Source organism: Glycine max, chromosome 13 (assembly GCF_000004515.6).
Source record: "Glycine max cultivar Williams 82 chromosome 13, Glycine_max_v4.0, whole genome shotgun sequence".
NCBI lineage: Eukaryota > Viridiplantae > Streptophyta > Magnoliopsida > Fabales > Fabaceae > Glycine > Glycine max.
Genome location: NC_038249.2, coordinates 20,427,650 through 20,449,258, shown reverse-complemented (window position 1 = coordinate 20,449,258; position 21,609 = coordinate 20,427,650). Strand labels below are relative to the sequence as shown.

General features: G+C 34.0%; 1 long non-coding RNA gene across 9 annotated transcripts; it reads right to left on the bottom strand.

Moving 5' to 3' along the window:
- Positions 1–3,764: 3,764 nt before the first annotated feature.
- LOC102663036 (uncharacterized) lies at positions 3,765–21,609 on the bottom strand. Of its 9 annotated transcripts, none has more exons than XR_005887805.1 (10): positions 21,018–21,574; positions 20,742–20,849; positions 20,035–20,129; positions 11,711–12,176; positions 11,509–11,622; positions 7,507–9,171; positions 7,227–7,309; positions 6,747–7,147; positions 6,385–6,500; positions 3,765–4,524 (listed from the first exon to the last, which is right to left on the bottom strand). It is a non-coding gene; the product is annotated as an uncharacterized lncRNA (long non-coding RNA). The 9 variants fall into 9 exon arrangements; XR_005887803.1 differs by lacking the exon at positions 3,765–4,524 and adding an exon at positions 6,079–6,193; XR_417328.4 differs by lacking the exon at positions 3,765–4,524 and having other exon boundaries at positions 6,079–6,500.

Here is a 21,609-nt window from a genome sequence, read left to right as displayed (position 1 = left end):
GATAATTGGAGTAATGTTAAATAAAAAAAACTATTAACATTATATCAATAGTAGTTTTAGTAGAAAAGTCCCAACATATTTGAATTCTTGTGTTCAAGATTATTCATCACTCCTCGTGTTTGTTTTTCTCACCTGATTATAGTCTTAGAATAGTGTAGTTCGTTTCAATTACTTTTCATGATCTAAATTGCAAATATTAAAATCAAATCATTAATTGCACAAAAATTAGGTATACATAACTCAGAGAGCAACCAAAGTCCTAGTGGATAGGGGTGAGAATAGGTCAGGCCGGCCTACAGGGGCCTACGACCTGACCTACATAAAGTCTGGTCTGAACTAACCTATTTAATTAAAATGGTAGGCTCAGACTTTTTTAAAAACCTATTAAATTAAACAGACCATGTTTAGGCTTATTAAAAAGCCTTATATGCTTGATAGGCCGGCCTATATATATATATATATATAATTTTTTGGATACAATTAATTTTTTTTAAACTATCAGACTTTGATTACACATTACTGCTCCATAATTTCTATTCCTATAATTAAGGACTTTAATTACAATTTAGGTGTGAGTCATGTGTCATTTTATATTCCTCATTATTTTGATTGACTTTCCTTTTTCTTTAACTTTCCTATTACGGTCCTACTCCATAAAATATTAAATATTTACTGTGAAAAAGACTTTTAGAAATGCTATCAGGTCAGGCCAAGCTTTTAAAAATGTCAGGTCGAGCCAAAATAAAAGTCTTTGATAGGCTATAGGTCAGGCTCAGGCCTCAACCATTCATCGTAGGCTAGGCTCAGGCCTTTCAAAGTCTGGCCTGGCCTATTCCCACCCCTAGTAGTAGTTAATTTTGTTCACCTATTTATTATTATTATGGTAAAAGATATAAAAAATAGTTAGAATTATGAGGTTCATGAAAATAAAATATATCTTTTAGTAATTAAAAAAATAATTTTTTTTTAAAATATTAGATTATTATTTTTATTTTGAAAAAAAATATTAGTATAATAATATATTGGATTGGTTAAAAATAATTACAATTAAAGATAATAGATAAAAGAGAAATATTGATTAATCAAATTTCAAATTTTTACAATATTCTTATATAAGGATATACAATTATTTCTCTTGTAATCACACATAAACGGTATGTATTAGTGGATTGTGTAAGGACCGAGAAAAAGAAAGAGAGCGAGAAAATTCTTTTAAATAACAAAAAACACAAATTTCTTACTTCAAGAGGTGAGTAAAATAATTTTTTCCAAACCCTCATGATATGAATTCTTGAGAATGTGTTTTTTTATACTATGTATATACATCATTGAATTAATGAATATATAATTTACTATTTATGACTAATTTGTAAGCATGTGTTATGTTCTACCCATTGTCGGTGCACTTCCTTCGATACTCCTAACGGTTTGAAATTGGTTTTGAACCTAAAACTAGTTTGAAAGTGGTTCACGGGAACTGGTTTTACCAGAAAAATTTGTTTGGTTTGCATATGAGAACTGATGCAGTGATTGTTCTCTTTCTCTTTCTCCTTCTCTCTGTCGGATTTCATGGTTTCTTTGTTTTGTGTGAGAATTGAAGAAAAAGAGAGAGAGAGAGAAATTGAGTGGAAGAAGAAATTGAGTTTGTGTTGAAGAGAAGAAATGTTCTTGATGGATCTTTGAACACCGCCACAATTCACCTCCTAGCCAACTATGTATTAGTAGACAGACGGAAAGAATAGAAAAAATAGACAAATGAATAAACCGAACTTCTGAGTATTTTTTATTTTTTTGTTTCCAAAAATTTTGCTCCTCCAAACACAATTCTTTCTTAGACATGATTGGTCAATAAATGTTGACACATCTTATAAGGGAGATTCAAACTTTGATTTATTATGTTGCATGTAAAACACTTTTTTTTTAAAATAATATGTTGAATGATTTAGAATTAAATAAAAAAAAGAAACAAGAAAATTTTTAAAAATATAAATATCATAAATCATATAATAAATAGAAAAAAATAAATGATATAATTCTTTTTTGTCATTGTTAAGGTTAAAAGTTGATCCCAAACAAAATTTCTTAGTCAAATTGTTATTAAAACAGGTCATAGGTTCAAAAGGTTTGTTGAGTTAAAACGGCCATATTTAATCAATTAGAAAAGAAATGGACAAATTATGAAATATTTTTATGTTTGCATGCTTGCTTAAATGGGATAAGGAGCTAGTCTGGATTCTAGAATGGGCCAACCATAAGGGTCATATAATCTTCCCAAGAGCAATGAATAGCACTAAATGCTTCCCCCACTCCTATTCAGCCAAATTGACAGCCACACAATCTACCATGACAAATTGACAGGCAATGTGTGGTGTTTATGCTGGCTGCAGCCAATCAGGCACTAACCAATGATCATGCTGGATGAAGTCTGCAACTGTAGCTTGCAGATTACTCTGGAGATTAGCTAGAATATTCAGGGCTATGGCAATAGGCTTATAGATCCATTTTTGCCTCCAGAAGTTGTTTTTTTTTGCCATTTCAAATCAACCAATGTGCAGACTGTGTTCCAAAATTGTTTGATCCCTGACCACAGAGATGATTTGGTATAACTACACACCTGAAAACCATCTTTGAGAACCCTAGCTCTCATCAGCTCAGCCCAATGATCTGCTGAAGAAATGAACTTCTAAGTCAGAGACAAGATGGAAGCTTTGTTAATAGCTTTGAGAGACCTTAGGCCAGGACCTCCTTCACTCAGAGGCCTACATATTTTCATCCAAGAGACCATGATCAGCTTCATGTGCTTGCTATCACCTGACCAGATGAAATTTCGAATATGCTTTACCAGCTCATTAATTAAAGCTTCCGGCCATTGGTATAACCGAAAGGATACATCAAGGTTCCTTCTATGACGGATTTCACAAGTTGCACCATACCCATCAAAGAGAGAAACTTCCCTTTCCAGGCTGAGGTTTTTGATTTTATCTGCAATAGGCCTTAGATGATATTTTCCTTGGATTTCCTTTGAAGGTAATCAAAAGGAGCATTGCTAACCTTGAATCCCAACAGACTAGAGATTTCCTGAATACGTCTGAAGCATATCATCCAAGTTTGATTCTATGAATCTGAATAAAAACGCATACTGCAATTACATTTAAGATCTTCAATTCTCAAGCCGACAATCTCATTTTACAATACGAATTTGAATGAAGATTCACATGACAATTGCATTTTGAACATCGATTTTAGGCATTACATCCCTATTTTATAGTATGTTTTTTTTTAATAAACCAAGGTTAGCTAACTTCACCCTAGAGCTTGCAATCCCGACTAGGTTGGCACCCAAACACTAAAGATCCCCCAGCCACTAACCAAGAAATTCATTGCAAAAGATGAAGAAAATACAGAAGACCATGGGGGGCATGAACCAAACCCAAACCCATGGGAGGGAAATCAAGAGAATCTATAGTTAGGCAAACCTATTCTATTCCCATTCAATTCCGCTGCAATGAAAATAGGAGCAGAATTCAACCAGCAAAAATCATTTAGAGAAGAAGCAAAACGGGCTAGTTTGTCTGCACAAATATTGTCCTCTCTATAGATGTGACCTACTACATAAAGCATATTTTTCGTTAACTCTATACAATTTAACCATCTGTTTCTAATAGACCAAGGGACCAAAGTATGATTAGAAAAAGTCAGCACTACCAAAATGGAGTCACTTTCCAGCCAAAGGTCTTTTAGTATTGCTAACCTTGGTTTCATCATTTTCTTTAAAGGCAAAATAAGCTTCATTAATAGTAGATGTAGGCAGATTTAACAGAAGTTATGTTAAAAACTGCTCTGCAAATACATAAAGTTGCAGCATTACTATCTACCCTGACCAAAACTTACCCATAATACAGCAAGCAGTCCATCTTAATTGCTTCACATATGATCATACTATCCCCCCATATCCACTATTTGCTAAAACTGTTCAATTACTCCCATGCATTGCCACCTAACATTATCAGTGCCGAAAAAGTTGTCTGCATAAGACCATCTGACTTTGTACCATCACCAAGACATTCATACTTACACAAATGGCAATTCTTAGCACCCTAACCTTCCATTAAAAACTCATGAAAGGCCTTATGAATGTCCCCCACTGCAAAAACATATTTGGGCATAAGATCTTGCACCCCTGCATACCAGAGATTGTATATCCCCCATCGGCATATTTCTTTGTATACCCGACACCTATTGCAGCAATAACAGTAGCCTTCCCCGAAACTTTGCTCACGCATAATAATCCGAATCTGATAGCCTCCAGTCCTGCTGCTATAAACATCTGATATATAAAACAGACATACATTCACTCCATAACAGCATGTCCCGCATAACTACATTCATACATGCTACAAGACTAACCATGCAAGCAGCTATAATCTAATACCATCGAATATGGCTCCAAATTAGATGCTCTCCCACATTGTAGTTATCCATCAACATTCAACAGCACTAGGAAGTGCACCTAAACGCATACAGCTGAAACAGAAACCAGTTTGCCAAAGAATAATTGCACATTTTGGTCAATTCTCAAAGCATGCCATTCTGGTTTTAGTATGAATCACATTCATACAATAATTGCATCAAAACTTTCAATTCTCAAAGCATATCATACCAATTTTATAGTATAATCATACAATAATTGCATCAAAATCGTCAAGTCAATTCTCAAAGCATAACATCCCAATTTTCTAGTATGAATTTGACTAAAATTCATACAATAATAGCATCAAATCCATCAATTATCAAAGTGATAATACCGTTCAGATTTTTTAGTACAAATTTGAATAAAAAAAAATTTGAAGGCAAAGATAAGTTTTATTAATAAAATGAAAAGGAGGCTGAAACATAATTCACAAGGTCTGATATATGACAACCCCCAACAGACAAACAGAGAGGATGATAGCAAACAGAAAGCCTTGTAAGAGGTAACCTAACAAACAAAACCAACCCAGCAGAACAGAGTACAAAAACCCCACATACAAGTCAACATATGTATACTGCGATGAACATATTATCAGAACATCGAAAAACCCATGGCAAAAACAGAGGTTGCCAGTGGTTGGCCTTCCATCAAGCCTAACTCCCGCGACATCTTTCATACATAAGCATCTGCCACTGATAGAAAGAGAAATATACTCTTTTGAATTTAGCCTTAATCCAACTCCATGACCATCCTGATTTTGTAGTATGAATTTGAACAAAAATTCATACTATAATGGGCATCAACATTGTCAATTCTAAAAGCATACCATCCCAATTTTATAGTATGATTCCAATAATTGCATCAAAATCGTCAATTCTCATACCTAATTTTCTTGTTGGAGGCTTTGTTGCTGTTTGGCAGTAGTAATGATACTGTGTTGTCTGTGGCACTAGGAGAGATAATATGTTTGGTTGAAAAGTTGTACATGGACGTCTCTAGTGCTTACTTATGTGGTGTATTTTGTTAGTTGGTTGTTCTGGTGTCTGTAACTCTTGAGGGCTACAAAATCTCACACCTTGTGACCGTTGTTCAAATCCTCTTTGATAAAAATACCATCCCAATTTTTTCTATGAATTTGAATAAAATTCATACAATAATAGCATCAAATCCCTCAATAATACCATCCCGATTTTATAGTATGAATTTGAATTAAAATTCATACAATAATTGCATCAAAATCATAATTCTCAAAGCATATCATCCCAATTTTCTAGTATGAATTTGGATAAAAATTCATACAATAATTTCATCAAAATCGTCAATTCTCAAAGCATACCATCCCAATTTTCTAGTATGAATTTGGATAAAAATTCATACAACAACCGCATCAAAACCGTCAATTCTCAAAGCAAACCATCTCGATTTTATAGTATGAATGAAATTCATACAATAATTGAATAAAAATCATCAATTCTCAAAGCATATCATCTTGATTTTATAGTATGAATCAAATTCATACAAGAATTGTGTCAAAACCGTCATCCCAACTTTTTAGTATGAATTTAATTGGGATAAAATTCAAGCAATAATAGCATCAAAACCCTTAATTCTCAAAGCAATAATAGCATCCAGATTTTATAGTATGAATTTGAATCAAGCATCGTTTCACAAGAAGAGCAATTGCCTTTATCCCTTTGCTCTCTATGATACATCTTTGATACTCTGGTAAACATGAAAGACAAGTCAACCCAATTAAGTTAATAACCAGTTGAAGTTTATCAAATGATCCATAACTTTCTAGGGATGATGTATAATCCAGAGTACGTATTAAATTAAGCTTTTCAAGCATGACAAGCCTTTAGCATTCAGTACATCTAATAATAAGAATCTAGCATGCGAGGAGATAGAATTACGTGGAGAATGAATCATCACGAGAACAGCCCTTGATACTGGTTCGCCTTGAAAAGGATCAGCAATATCCTTTTGACATATTCGGCACCATTTTTCAAGTGTATCCACAAAACTCAAGCTATAGACAAAGGAGAAATTAGAATTAGTATAGTTGGAGAGCATCAACACAATGAAGGTGAAATAAAAGTTCACTTATAAAATTTCAGAAATATAATCAACATTCAACAGTATTAGTAAGAAACTGAGGCATAGGATATATATTATAACATCAACATGTATACACATGATAAATCCATCAAGAAATTATAATGGAAAGAATACATTTACAATGCACAAGTAATTAGTAAGTTGATGCAGAGCTCACTTCCATGAGTATGAGGGTTTAAATTTTCTCCACAGTGAATAGTAAGCCACCCAAGAATGTCTCATAGATAACTCCCAAGACCAAGATGATAATTGGCTTTTAATCCCTCTTTTACCATGGATATTTGTTTTTTCAATGACAAGACAGGTTTAGACAATTGGTCTTGAATATTTTCAATCAGGAAGATTAAGGAGAATTCTATCAATTCCTTGTTTCCAAAACTTGATATGACCCGCCCAGCGAGTAATTAGAGCCGACTGGCATGCTTCCCCTGACAAAGACCCATGGTTGTTCCCAATTTATTTAGAACTCAGCCCAGTTTCTTTCATCCCACAAATTATTGCATCAACAAGAGCTTCACCACACAAACCAACCACTTTTAAACAATTCGCTTGGGATCTCTGAACAGATAAAACCAATCTTTATCAGGAGTAATACATTATATTACAGTGATCATCTTAGAGAACAAATAAATATTACCAATAGACATTGAGCAAGCACAAACATTTGTGGAAATACTTCTCCATCCTCTATAAGTTTTCTTGCTACAGAATCACATAAAGCTGGTAACAAAATAGAAGTTAGTCAGCGTAAATACTTGAGAATGGAAGATAATAAGGAAAAGTTTTTGTTTGTAGTGGAAGGTGGAGGGATATTTTAATATATAAAGATGTGTACAGCTTTAAAAGTGTAAGTTTAATAAAACTATCTGTCCTTGTATGGATGTTTGCTAAGACTTTCATAAGTATAACATCATTACCAACAGGGAACCTAGAAGGAGGCCAGCACCACAGTATTGTGCTCAAAAGCAAAGTCGTCTCTTCAAAATATTCAATTTTTTTTGCACCTTCAGCAAAATCTTTTCTATTTCCAACAATACGCATGGAAGTCTCTGTTTCTTTCAATGCTTCCATAACTGCCTTCTCACTTGTAGCACTCAAATTTGAGATTACCAAATTCAAAGCAATAGCACAGGGTGTTGCACCTTCTACTTGATGTGAAGATAGCAAGGATGACAGAAAATAAACAAGATCCAACATACGGAATTGCAATAATGAATTGGGTATAAAACTAATTAGCGAAGGTATGGGGGAGGGAAGTTGTACGCAGCCTTACCCTTGCATATGCAAAGAGGCTGTTTCCGGATTCGAACCCATGACCAACAAGTCACCAAGGCACAACTTTACCGCTGCACCAGGGCTCGCCCTCTAATTTATATCAAACCATTCTACATAAATATATATGTTGGAATTCACATAGTATTACATTAGTAACCAGTTTGAAAAAGTATATGTTTGCCTTGAGAAAATATTTTCTGTTTTCACTTTATTTACTGATTTCAAAAGTTAGTACAGTAAAAGATGACTTTTTATTGTTTTCTATTTTTACTTTTTCTTGTATATACATCAGAAAACAGGGAACAAAGTGAAATCTCAAACCAAACGGCCCCTTAGGAAATTCTTTCTTCTATTTAAGCATCCTTATGAAATCTCACTTTTTATTATTTTCTGTTTTCACTTTATTTACTGAGGCATGTGCAAATGAAAAAAAATGCATTAGTAGGAAAAGGAAAATCTTATTCTACGGATAATAGTACTTTTCAAGCATCATCCTTATGTAAATTCAATGAACAGAAAACATGACCTTTCTGTGTATGATTAATGATTCCTAATTTCGTAAGTTCCCCGAATCATTTATTTTCTATTTATCAAATATGGACAACAAACATGAAACAACTCATCTTATTCTATAAAAATGGTTAGATTGGTTAAGAAAGCACATTGGCGGTGCATGCAATGAATGGGCAGCAGCATGTGATTTTCCAAAGCATTTGGCAGTGCTGTAATTTGTTGCTTGATTTAATTAACATACATTTATATATATCATGAATATATAAGTTCCCCTTCTATCTGCAAGATTCAAAACTTACACTCCCCTTTTATAAAAAAAAAAAAAAAACCCTTACACTCCCCTCTGCAATGGCACAGGACGAAACAACATCGTATGACTGCCTCATTTTGCTCAAATACAAGGGTATATGTGGAGGAAAAAAAGTTATATGTATGTTTACTTGGATACAAAAGTTACTTTCACTAGCATCAACACGTATTGAAGTTTGTTCTACTAAATCATGTTGATAAGAAAGTGCCAAATATAAGTTAGGATAGGGTGGTTTTGGTCCTGTTTATAAGGAAATTTTAAACTATATGATATATCTGCACAAGAATTAATTTGCTTGCTTAAATTTGAAACTCTCAGAATAAGAACTGATATAGTGACACCTTCAGGGAACGCTAAGTGATCAGCAAGAAGTGGCAATAAAGCGACTTTCTAAAGGTTCGGAACAGGGGCTAATGGAGTTTACGAATGAAGCCAAACTCATGGCCAAACTCCAGCACACGAACTTGATAAAGCTTTTAGGGTTCTGCATCCAGAGAGATGAAAGAATATTGATCTATGAGTACATGCATAACAAGAGCTTAGACTTCTACCTATTTGTTTGGCTTTTGTTTTATCTTCTGTTAAGGTAAAGATGTTAGCATGTAGCATATTAACAAGGCAACCTTACTTCAAAACAGATTCAGCTAGAAAGAATTTGCAAGAGTGAGAAAAACAGTTGAACATCATTGGAGGCATTGCTCAATAACTTCTATACCTTCCCAAGTATTCGAGACTAAAAGTGATACATCAAGACCTAAAGGCAAGCAATATATTGCTTGATCACGAGATGAATGTAAAATATCTGACTTTGGCATGGCTTCGAATATTTGGAGTAAGAGTATTAGAAGAAAACACAAAGAGTTGTTGGCACATTGTAAGTTTATAAACGATAGTGAATTTTCAAATTTTAAAACTTTTGGTCTTTGGTATATGTTTATGAAAACATCTATCTTTCCAGTGGATATATGGGGTCCAGAGTATGAAGCTGGAAAAGTGAAAAACGGGTTCTTACAGAGTGGGTATGTTCTTGTGAAATCAAGAATGCAGAGACTCTTGTGAGGAATGAAATGAAACTCAAGAAGAAAGTTCTTGGAATAAAGAGTTGCCATATCAGCAAGAAAAAATGTAGCAAGAGAGAGAGAAATGGGAGCAATAAAAACTAAATATTGAATCCCATGTGGGGAGTGTGAGTTGGAATTAACCAAAGAATGATCAAACAGTAAAAATAAAAAATGCGATGCCTATTAAGCTAAGTTGGTTGGATTATCGTTCTGAGAGCTATAAGAGGAGTCGACAAACAAGCTAGGACACACAAACCCCCGCTGTCCTCTTAACATTTCTGATCCCTTGTCATATTCATATCGCAGAGGATGAGGAGGAGATTGGTTCTCAGTGTAATGCATTAAGAGCCCAATCATTGTCCTTTCTTCTTCTTCTGCAAGTTTGGTTTGTTGGTGTTGCATCATTGGTTTCCCTGACTGTTTTCTCTCTGTTGCAGTTCCACAAGTTTTAGAATATGAAAGACTGTTATTCTCAAGTGGTGGTTTGAGAGGCCTCTAGCTTACCCATCTTAGTATTTGTTTTTTCAAGTTTATGAAACCAAAAAAATCTCTTGTTCCTTAAAAAAAGAAGCCGATACCAAGATGAGTCAGGCGGAGACGCTCAAACCACCACTCGATGGTAACACTCTTTAAGACCCTAAAACACTTACTACAATGGTAGACTCGAGGAAAAGCACTCAAAGAAACCAAAGAAGCAACACCAACAAACTAAACTTGCAAATAAAGAAAAACAAAGGACAATGGATTGACTCTTAATGCATTACAATAAGAAACAATCTCCTCCTCATCTTCTGCAACATGACAAGGGACCAAAAATGGGGAGGAGGAGAACTAGGCATGTGCGTACCAGTATGCCAGATTATTATCATTATTATTATTATTATTTGTCGGCCCATCCTGGAGCTCTCTCGTGAAGACGACCCAATCAGCTTAGATTTGATGATTCTTTGGTTAATCCAAGGTCACTCCGCCTGGGGATTCAATATTTAGTTTTGAAATTTTGGATGAATTTTTGAGATTTCAGTCACTTATTTATATTTACAATTTATGACATGACAATGAAGCCATAGAACTAATTAAATTGGTTCATTTTCTGGGTTAAGTTAATTTTAAGAATTATAAATATTTGATAAATTTATTAATAAATTATAAAATGATGTATAAAACATATTTATACAATTCCTAGAATTCTTGTCAGAAACAAAATTTGACTAAAATTTAAAAACAGATAACATAAAAACATTAATGTACCGAAGGTAATGATGAAAGAAAAAAAAATAAGGAAGTTATAAACTCAAATTCTAATATAAAAAAATATTTATATTTATAATTTTAAACATTCATTGTATGATGTGATGTCATATAACAATATCATATTTATTTCCTCTAAAATAATAAATGCAGTCATATTTGGAATTAAATTTTAAAAGTAATATAATGCAAAAAGATCAAATTCTAAGCTATCAATTCAAATAACTAATACCCTCATTATATGAAAAGAATTGTATTTAGATCCAATGCAAATTTTCCTTGATCCAATCACAAGATTCAGTGCAGGAAGTTGTTCATTGCTAGGCATTTTTTTTCAATAGGCTATCAAGTTATTTGAATTATTCCATTAAATACTTTCTTGAGTCACTTGCAGCAATTCCTTGTGATTGGATAAGAGAAATTAAATTTGAATGATTAAGAACCTAATACATTTCTTTCCAAATATTGTGAAAGACACATGAAGAAACAGATAGCAAGGAAAAAAATACCATTCCATATGCATTGTAATCAAGGGAACTCCCAAGAAGGTCGGCCATGTCTTTCTTGAGAAATCTCTACACCTCGCTCCTTTTCTTGCGTTTGTTAACTTCAACCGCGATTTGCTGTTTCACATTTTAATTTCATCATCATTATTGTTATTTTAAGAAGAAAATAAAAAAGGAAAGGAGGGAAACAGCGAAGGTTTATTACCACTTGGAATAGAATAGCGCATCGAACATTTTCACTCCCGAGAATCCGAATATACAAGCTAGAAAAGTGAAAAACGGGTTCTTGCAGAGAGGGTATGTTCTTGTGAAATCAAGAATGCAGAGACTCTTGTGAGGAATGGAATGGAACTGAAGAAGAAAGAGCTTGGAAAGAAGAGTTGCTTTATCTGTCCTTGTATGGATGTTTGCTAAGACTTTCATAAGTATAACATCATATTACAAACAGGAAACCCAGAAGGAGGCCAGCGCCACATTATTGTGCTCAAAAAGAAAAGTTGTCTCTTCAAAATATTCAATTTTTTTTGCACCTTCAGCAAAATCTTTTCTATTTCCAACAATACGCATGGAAGTCTCTGTTTCTTTCAATGCTTCCATAACTGCCTTCTCACTTGTAGCACTCAAATTTGAGATTACCAAATTCAAAGCAATAGCACAGGGTGTTGCAACTTCTACCTGATGTGAAGATAGCAAGGATGACAGACAATAGACAAGATCCAACATACGGAATTGCAATAATGAATTGGGTATAAAACTAATTACCTTTACTGCCCACATCTGATGCCATGCTTAACAAAGCCTCACTTTTGCATTGAACAACCCATAATAATGGGCTCCCAAAATATCGGCAACTGGTTCCTAAAGAAGTAAAGCAACTTAGGGAAGTACATATTTCAATGTTATTGAAAATACCAGACCAACTAATTTATATCAAACCATTCTACATAAATATATATGTTGGAATTCACATAGTATTACATTAGTAACCAATTTTAAAAAAAAAAAACAGATAGCAAGGAAAAAAAAAGGCATTTTTTTTCAATAGGCTATCAAGTTATTTGAATTAGTCCATTAAATACTTTCTTGAATCACTTGCAGCAATTCCTTGTTATTGGATAAGAGAAATTAAATTTGAATATTTAAGAACCTAATACATTTCTTTCCAAATATTGTGAAGGACACATGATAGCAAGGAAAAAAATACCCTTCCATATGCATTGTAATCAAGGGAACTCCCAAGAAGGTCGGCCATGTCTTTCTTGAAAAATCTCCGCACCGCGCTCCTTTTCTTGCGTTTGTTAACTTCAACCGCGATTTGCTGTTTCACATTTTAATTTCATCATCATTAAGAAGAAAATAAAAAAGGAAAGGAGGGGAACAGAGAAGGTTTATTACCACTTGGAAATTGGAATAGAATAGCGCATGGAACATTTTCACTCCAGAGAATCCGAATATAAGAAGCTGGAAAAGTGAAAAACGGGTTCTTGCAGAGAGGGTATGTTCTTGTGAAATCAAGAATGCAGAGACTCTTGTGAGGATTGGAATGAAACTGAAGAAGAAAGAATTTGGAAAAAAGAGTTGCTTTATCAGCAAGAAAGAATGCAGAGAGAGAGAGAGAAATGGGAGCAATAAAAAGGTTCGTGAAAATGGTAAGGAGGGGAAGGTAGTAATGCAAGAAAAAGAGAGAGAGAAAGGGTCACTGCAGAATGAATATCTATGAATTCGCTAGATGAAAAGAAAGAAAGAAGCAAAGGCACGTAAGAGTGTTGTTCCTTTGCCACGAGCCACAAAAAATATAAAAGGGAACCCTTTCCCTTTGTTTTAGGCAGGAAACCAGTGCGCAGTCAGTGGCAGAGAAATTGATTCCTAAGCTGAATCAAAATAAAAAAATAAAATCACATTAATTACTCTGAATTCTAAGAATTGCATAAATAAGAGGGAGTTAAAAGGGTACCTTGTTTTAGAAAAAGAATATTCAAGAATACACATTCTTGAAGAAGTGGTAGTTAATTTTGTTCACCTATCTATTATTATTACCGTAAAAGATATGAAAATGAAAAACAGGTTCATGAAAATAAAATATATCTTTTAGTAATTAAAAAAATAAATTATTATTTTTTAAATATTAGATTGTTATTTTTATTTTGAAAAAAAATATTAGTATAATAATATATTGGATTGGTTAAAAATAATTACAATTAAAGATGATTGATAAAAAAGAAATATTGATTAATCAAATTTCAAATTATTACAATATTCTTATATAAGGATATATAATTATTTCTCTTGTAATCACACATAAACGGTATGTATTAGTGGATTGTGTAAGGACAGAGAAAAAGAAAGAGAGCGAGAAAATTCTTTCAAATAACAAAAAACACAAATTTCTTACTTCAAGAAGTGAGTAAAATAATTTTTTCCAAACCCTCATGATATGAATTCTTGAGAATGTGTTTTTTTATACTGTATATATATCATTGAATTAATGAATATATAATTTACTATTTAAGATCAAGACCAATTTGTAAGCATGTGTTATGTTCTACCCATTGCAAATATTATATTACTATATAATCGGTGCAATTCCTTCGATACTCCTAACGGTTTGAAATTGGTTTTGACCTAAAACTAGTTTGAAAGTGGTTCACGTGAATTGGTTTTACCGAAAAAATTTGTTTGGTCTGCATATGAGAACTGATGCAGCGATTGTTCTCTTTTTCTTTCTCCTTCTCTCTGTCGGATTTCATGATTTCTTTGTTTTGTGTGAGAATTGAAGAAAGAGAGAGGAGAAATTGAGTGGAAGAAGAAATTGAGTTTGTGTTGAAGGGAAGAAATGTTCTTGATGGATCTTTGAACACCGCCACAATTCACCTCCTAGCCAACTATGTATTTGTAGACAGACAGAAAGAATAGAAAAAATAGACAAATGAATAAATTGAACCACTCAATATTTTTTATTTTTTTGTTTCCAAAAATTTTGCTCCTCCAAACACAATTCTTTCTTAGACATGACTGGTCAATAAATGTTGACACATCGTATAAGGGAGATTCAAACTTTGATTTATTATGTTGCATGTAAAACACTTTTTTAAAAAAAAAATAATATGTTGAATGATTTAGAATTAAATAAAAAAAGAAACAAGAAATTTTTAAAAAATATAAATATCGTAAATCATATAATAAATAGAAATAAATAAATGATATAATTCTTTTTTGTCATTGTTAAGGTTAAAAGTTGATCACAAACAAAATTTCTTAGTCAAATTGTTATTAAAACAGGTCATAGGTTCAAAAGGTTTGTTGAATTAAAACTGCCATATTTAATCAATTAGAAAAGAAATGGACAAATTATGAAATATTTTTATGTTTGCATGCTTGCTTAAATGGGATAAGGAGCTAGTCTGGATTCTAGAATGAGCCAACCATAAGGGTCATATAATCTTCCCAAGAGCAATGAATAGCACTAAATGCTTCCCCCACTCCTATTCAGCCAAATTGACAGCCACACAATCTAACCATGACAAATTGACAGGCAATGTGTGGTGTTTATGCTGGCTGCAGCCAATCAGGCACTAACCAATGATCATGCTGGATGAAGTCTGCAACTGTGGCTTGCAGATTACTCTGGAGATTAGCTGGAATATTCAGGGCTATGGCAATAGGCTTATAGATCCATTTTTGCCTCCAGAAGTTGTTTTTTTTGCCATTTCAAATCAACCAATGTGCAGACTGTGTTCCAAAATTGTTTGATCCCTGACCACAGAGATGATTTGGTATAACTACACACCTGAAAACCATCTTTGAGAACCCTAGCTCTCATCAGCTCAGCCCAATGATCTGCTGAAGAAATGAACTTCTAAGTCAGAGACAAGATGGAAGCTTTGTTAATAGCTTTGAGAGACCTTAGGCCAGGACCTCCTTCACTCAGAGGCCTACATATTTTCATCCAAGAGACCATGATCAGCTTCATGTGCTTGCTATCACCTGACCAGATGAAATTTCGAATATGCTTTGCCAGCTCATTAATTAAAGCTTCCGGCCATTGGTATAACCGAAAGGATACATCAAGGCTCCTTCTATGACAGATTTCACAAGTTGCACCATACCCATCAAAGAGAGAAACTTCCCTTTCCAGGCTGAGGTTTTTGATTTTATCTGCAATAGGCCTTAGATGATATTTTCCTTGGATTTCCTTTGAAGGTAATCAAAAGGAGCATTGCTAACCTTGAATCCCAACAGACTAGAGATTTCCTGAATACGTCTGAAGCATATCATCCAAGTTTGATTATATGAATCTGAATAAAAACGCATACTGCAATTACATTTAAGATCTTCAATTCTCAAGCCGACAATCTCATTTTACAATACGAATTTGAATGAAGATTCACATGACAATTGCATTTTGAACATCGATTTTAGGCATTACATCCCTATTTTATAGTATGTTTTTTTTTAATAAACCAAGGTTAGCTAACTTCACCCTAGAGCTTGCAATCCCGACTAGGTTGGCACCCCAAACACTAAAGATCCCCCAGCCACTAACCAAGAAATTCATTGCAAAAGATGAAGAAAATACAGAAGACCATGGGGGGCATGAACCAAACCCAAACCCATGGGAGGGAAATCAAGAGAATCTATAGTTAGGCAAACCTATTCTATTCCCATTCAATTCCGCTGCAATGAAAATAGGAGCAGAATTCAACCAGCAAAAATCATTTAGAGAAGAAGCAAAACGGGCTAGTTTGTCTGCGCAAATATTGTCCTCTCTATAGATGTGACCTACTACATAAAGCATATTTTTCGTTAACTCTATACAATTTAACCATCTGTTTCTAATAGACCAAGGGACCAAAGTATGATTAGAAGAAGTCAGCACTACCAAAATGGAGTCACTTTCCAGCCAAAGGTCTTTTAGTATTGCTAACCTTGGTTTCATCATTTTCTTTAAAGGCAAAATAAGCTTCATTAATAGTAGATGTAGGCAGATTTAACAGAAGTTATGTTAAAAACTGCTCTGCAAATACATAAAGTTGCAGCATTACTAGTCTACCCTGACCAAAACTTGCCCATAATACAGCAAGCAGTCCCATCTTAATTGCTTCACATATGATCATACTATCCCCCCATATCCACTATTTGCTAAAACTGTTCAATTACTCCCATGCATTGCCACCTAACATTATCAGTGCCAAAAAAGTTCTGTCTGCATAAGACCACCTGACTTTGTACCATCACCAAGACATTCATACTTACACAAATGGCAATTCTTAGCACCCTAACCTTCCATTAAAAACTCGTGAAAGGCCTTATGAATGTCCCCCACTGCAAAAACATATTTGGGCATAAGATCTTGCACCCCTTCATACCAGAGATTGTATATCCCCCATCGGCATATTTCTTTGTATACCTGACACCTATTGCAGCAATAACAGTAGCCTTCCCCGAAACTTTGCTCACACATAATAATCCGAACCTGATAGCCTCCAGTCCTGCTGCTATAAACATCTGATATATAAAACAGACATACATTCACTCCATAACAGCATGTCCCACATAACTACATTCATACATGCTACAAGACTAACCATGCAAGCAGCTATAATCTAATACCATCGAATATGGCTCCAAATTAGATGCTCTCACACATTTTAGTTATCCATCAACATTCAACAGCACTAGGAAGTGCACCTAAACGCATACAGCTGAAACAGAAACCAGTTTGCCAAAGAATAATTGCACATTTTGGTCAATTCTCAGAGAATACCATTCTGGTTTTATAGTGTGAATCACATTCATACAATAATTGCATCAAAACTGTCAATTCTCAAAGCATATCATACCAATTTTATAGTATAATCATACAATAATTGCATCAAAATCGTCAAGTCAATTCTCAAAGCATAGCATCCCAATTTTCTAGTATGAATTTGACTAAAATTCATACAATAATAGCATCAAATCCATCAATAATACCGTGCAGATTTTTTAGTACAAATTTGAATAAAAAAAATTTTGAAGGCAAATATAAGTTTTATTAATAAAATGAAAAGGAGGCTGAAACATAATTCACAAGGCCTGATATATGACAACCCCCAACAGACAAACAGAGAGGATGACAGCAAACAGAAAGCACATGGGCGTCTCTAGTGCTTACTTATGTGGTGTATTTTGTTAGTTAGTTGTTCAGGTGTCTGTAACTCTTGAGGGCTACAACATCTCGCACCTTGTGACCGTTGTTCAACTCCTCTTTGATAAAAATACCATCCCAATTTTTTCTATGAATTTGAATAAAATTCATACAATAATAGCATCAAATCCCTCAATAATACCATCCATATTTTATAGTATGAATTTGAATTAAAATTCATACAATAATTGCATCAAAATCATAATTCTCAAAGCATATCATCCCAATTTTCTAGTATGAATTTGGATAAAAATTCATACAATAATTTCGTCAAAACTGTCAATTCTCAAAGCATACCATCCCAATTTTCTAGTATGAATTTGGATAAAAATTCATACAACAACCGCATCCAAACCGTCAATTCTCAAAGCAAACCACCTCGATTTTATAGTATGAATGATATTCATACAATAATTGAATAAAAATCGTCAATTCTCAAAGCATATCATCTCGATTTTATAGTATGAATCAAATTCATACAAGAATTGTGTCAAAACCGTCATCCCAACTTTTTAGTATGAATTTAATTGGGATAAAATTCAAGCAATAATAGCATCAAAACCCTTAATTCTCAAAGCGATAATAGCATCCAGATTTTATAGTATGAATTTGAATCAAGCATCGTTTCACAAGAAGAGCAATTGCCTTTATCCCTTTGCTTTCTATGATACATCTTTGATACTCTGGTAAACTTGAAAGACAAGTCAACCCAATTAAGTTAATAACCAGTTGAAGTTTATCAAATGATCCATAACTTTCTACGGATGATGTATAATCCAGAGTATGTATTAAATTAAACTTTTCAAGCATGACAAGCCTTTTGCATTCAGTACATCTAATAATAAGAATCTAGCCTGCGAGGAGATAGAATTACGTGGAGAATGAATCATCACGAGAACAGCCCTTGATACTGGTTCGCCTTGAAAAGGATCAGCAATATCCTTTTGACATATTCGGCACCATTTTTCAAGTGTATCCACAAAACTCAAGCTATAGACAAAGGAGAAATTAGAATTAGTATAGTTGGAGAGCATCAACACAATGAAGGTGAAATAAAAGTTCACTTATAAAAGTTCAGAAATATAATCAACATTCAACAGTATTAGTAAGAAACTGAGGCATAGGATATATACTATAACATCAACATGTATACACATGATAAATCCATCAAGAAATTATAATGGAAAGAATACAATTTACAATGCACATGTAATTAGTAAGTTGATGCAGAGCTCACTTCCATGAGTATGAGGGTTTAAATTTTCTCCACAGTGAATAGTAAGCCACCCAAGAATGTCTCATAGATAACTCCCAAGACCAAGATGATAATTGGCTTTTAATCCCTCTTTTACCATGGATATTTGTTTTTTCAATGACAAGACAGGTTTAGACAATTTGTCTTGAATATTTTCAATCAGGAGGATTAAGGAGAATTCTATCAATTCCTTGTTTCCAAAACTTGATATGATGATCACCCGCCCAGCGAGTAATTAGAGCCGACTGGCATGCTTCCCCTGACAAAGACCCATGGTTGTTCCCAATTTATTTAGAACTCAGCCCAGTTTCTTTCATCCCACAAATTATTGCATCAACAAGAGCTTCACCACACAAACCAACCACTTTTAAACAATTCTCTTGGGATCTCTGAACAGATAAAACCAATCTTTATCAGGAGTAATACATTATATTACAGTGATCATCTTAGAGAACAATTAAATATTACCAATAGACATTGAGCAAGCCTAAACCCCTCTATTCGAACAGCATGGGGGTCTGATTTTCCCATCGCCTGCACAAACATTTGTGGAAATACTTCTCCATCCTCTATACGTTTTCTAGCTACAGAATCACATAAAGCTGGTAACAAAATAGAAGTTAGTTAGCGTAAATACTTGAGAATGGGTGATAATAAGGAAAAGTTTAATACATAAAGATGTGTACAGCTTTAAAAGTGTAAGTTTAATAGAACTATCTGTCCTTGTATGGATGTTTGCTAAGACTTTCATAAGTATAACATCATTTCCAACAGGCAACCTAGAAGGAGGCCAGCGCCACAGTATTGTGCTCAAAAGCAAAGTCGTCTCTTCAAAATATTCAATTTTTTTTGCACCTTCAGCAAAATCTTTTCTATTTCCAACAATACGCATGGAAGTCTCTGTTTCTTTCAAAGCTTCCATAACTGCCTTCTCACTTGTAGCACTCAAATTTGAGATTACCAAATTCAAAGCATTAGCACAGGGTGTTGCAACTTCTACTTGATGTGAAGATAGCAAGGATGACAGACAATAGACAAGATCCAACATATGGAATTGCAATAATGAATTGGGTATAAAACTAATTACCTTTACTGCCACATCTGATGCCATGCTTAACAAAGCCTCACTTTTGCATTGAAGAACCCATAATAATGCGCTCCCAAAATATCGGCAACAGGTTCCTAAAGAAGTAAAGCAACGTAGGGAAGTACATATTTCAATGTTATTGAAAATATCAGATCAACTAATTTATATCAAACCATTCTACATAAATATATATGTTGAAATTCACATAGTATTACATTAGTAACCAGTTTCAAAAAGTATATGTTTGCCTTGAGAAAATATTTTCTGTTATTATTTTCTGTTTTCACTTTATTTACTGATTTCAAAAGTTAGTACAGTAAAAAATGACTTTTTATTGTTTTCTATTTTCACTTTTTCTTGTATATACATCAGAAAACAGGGAACAAGGTGAAATCTCAAACCAAATGGCCCCTTAGGAAATTCTTTCGTCTATTTATTTGTAATTGAATTGTAATGTAATAAGTCATTGTAGGTAATTCCCCTGATGTAAATATTATCCTAACTTCCTAAGTATGCTGAGTGCAATTGACTGAAGCAAATCCATAAAAAAAATTCGCTAAGTTTTTCAATCTTTTCAAGTAAATACAGTCATGTATGATTTAGAACTCTAATGAACTAGCATGAAACTCCAAATTCAGGTTCACATGTTCTATTAACTACGGTTAAAGCCCGAAATAAATAAATAAATAAGCATGTAAACAATGCACCTTAACAATAGCATGACGTGCTGCATGTGCATCTCCTGATAATGAATCAAGAGCGCACCAATTGATCATAGCACATTTTTCCATCTATTTGTCTTCTCATCAAAATGTCTGTAAAAAAAGAGAGAGAGAGAGATTCAAAAAGATTCACAACAACAACAACAACAACCCATGAAACTAAAAACCCGAAGGGTTGGCACAACGGTGTAACGCCCTGCTGCATTCACATGAGTGGGTGAAAAAGATTTATTTAACGGGAGAACCATGTTCGTTTCTCACCATGTGCAAAATTCTTTTGTGACAGCAGCAGCCACACACCACACACCGCGAGCAGATAATTCTCTGACCAATGGGTTAGGGGGTACCGTGGTCTCAGACCCAGAACCAAAAGAAAAACCCATGAAACGAAAAACACAGTTCAATCACTTTGAACCAACGAGATAGAAAATTAAATGATGGGTAGAAGGGTGCCCACTATGTCGGAAGTAAAAAAGATAGAAAATTTAAAGAAAATTTCACGGAATAAGGACCTGGAGGGAAGTGACTGGGTGGGATGGGGGTGCAAGTTGAGATCTGGTGCCAAGGTTTAAGGCGTGGAGAAGACGGCGATGAAGGGTCTGCATATGAGAACTGATGCAGTGATCATTCTCTTTCTCTTTCTCCTTCTCTCTGTCGGATTTCATGGTTTCTCTCCTTCTCTCTGTCGGATTTCATGGTTTCTTGGTTTTGTGTGAGAATTAAAGAAGAAGAGAGAGAGAAATTGAGTGTAAGAAGAAATTGAGTTTGTGTTGAAGAGAAGAAAGAACGAGGCTGAACTTATAGCATACTAATCTCGTAAGGCTTTTGGGGCTCTGCATACAAAATGAAAAAA